The sequence below is a fragment of the Microtus ochrogaster genome, chromosome 18, assembly GCF_000317375.1.
Source record: "Microtus ochrogaster isolate Prairie Vole_2 chromosome 18, MicOch1.0, whole genome shotgun sequence".
NCBI classification, from domain to species: domain Eukaryota; kingdom Metazoa; phylum Chordata; class Mammalia; order Rodentia; family Cricetidae; genus Microtus; species Microtus ochrogaster.
The window spans coordinates 46371195-46372945 of NC_022020.1; the positions used below are offsets into that span (position 1 = coordinate 46371195).

Sequence of the window (1751 nt, forward strand, 5' to 3'; positions counted from 1 at the left end):
CCATCCATTTTCCTGCAAAATTCAAGATGTCATTATTTTTTTCTGCTGTGTAGTACTCCATTGTGTAAATGTACCACATTTTTCTTATCCATTCTTCGATCGAAGGGCATTTAGGTTGTTTCCAGGTTCTGGCTATAACAAACAATGCTGCCATGAACATAGTTGAGCACATGTCCTTGTGGCACGATTGAGCATCCTTTGTGTGTGTGTGTGCGTGCGCGCACACATGCGCACACATGTATGTATCGTGGTATATATTTTTAAATACAAAAGGCAGAGTAAGTTGAGCAGTAGTGATGCATGCCTTTAATCCGTTTAATCCACAATAAAGGCAAGTGGATCTCTGTAAATTCAAGGGCCAGCCTCATCTACAGAGTGAGTTCCAGGATAGCCAGGGCTGCACGGGAAACCCTGTCTCAAAAAAATAATACAATTTAAAAAAACATTAATGTTTGATAATTCTGGCTTACAAATCACTGGGGAAAGACTAGACTATGAAACTTTGCTGGGTGGCAGGTAAGCATATAGTTCAGTTGATGGTGCACTTGCCTAACGCGCATAGGTTCAGTCCCCAGTACCACAGAAAACTGGATGTGGGCTACGTGCCTATAATTCCAGTATTCAGGAAATAGAAAGAGAAGATTCATAAGTTCAGGGTCATCCTCAGTTACATAGCAAATTCAAGGCCAGCTCAGGTACATACATGAGACATTATCTCAAAAAAAAAAAAACATTTTTTTTGATTAGGAAAATTGAAAGCATAAAAGGCAAATAGGAGGAGAGAAAATTAGAATTGTTCATATATGATGTCCGAGTAAGGGATGATTTCACAAACAAGGCAAGCAAACAACAAACATTGTACAGTTGGATCTTCTACCACAGTAACTGTAACACTTGTTCATATCCCACAGAAAATCTGTAAACAAGATGTACAGAGACTGAGAAGAGCCATTCATTCCTAAGGTGTACGAATAATGAAGGATCTCTATCTAGAATGTATACCCGACTCTAGAACGCAGCAAGGGGAGGTATAATATAAAGCAAGCACAGGGCACATGCCTACAATTCAACCATTCTGGATACAAAAGCAGGGAGTGGCATATTCTAAGACCCTTTGTCCAAAACCAAACACGGGGTAACCCAATATAAAAATAGTGAGTGACTGTTGCAGAGAAAACTCCTGTAGTTAGTGAGCATGAAAGACACTTGAACTTACATGGTGATGACAGCAATGTGTATTAAAACTGCTTCAAGATGCCATTTGATAGTCAGCAGATAGCAGAAATTAGCAGCTTGGGAGTATCTATCGAAATAGTAAATGGCTTTCCCATTGATCTACACTTAGGAAATTTCCTTACACATTTATGCATTGGAAATTGACTCATGTCCAGTACTCAATGCTGCTTTACTTATAGTCACAAAGTGATTGAAATATTCAAAATATCTCAGTTGTCTGGTTAAAGTTACAGAAATTACAGTGGAACATTAAATATGAGGCTCCTATGGGTGCTAGGATAGAATTCCAAGATTAATGTAAAATGGAAAGGGCAAGAGAAGGTATAGACTTCGCTTTTGTATTATGAAAAAAAAAAAAAAAGGTGATACCTGTGCACTAATGTGTCTGGCCTGCCCTGTGCAGATTGGCCCTGCAAAGAGATACAAGGAACACACTAGTAATGTACTCTGTATAACAGAAAAAGCTTTCTACTACTTAAACTTTTTGTTTGTTTGTTTGTTTTGTTTTGTTTTTT

At 38.2% G+C, this 1751-nt stretch overlaps 1 protein-coding gene across 2 annotated transcripts in view; it reads left to right on the forward strand.

Annotated features, from left to right (window-relative positions):
* Nucleotides 1–1751, forward strand: part of Dctn4 (dynactin subunit 4) — a 31449-nt gene that overhangs the window by 19516 nt on the left and 10182 nt on the right. The window lies entirely within an intron of this gene.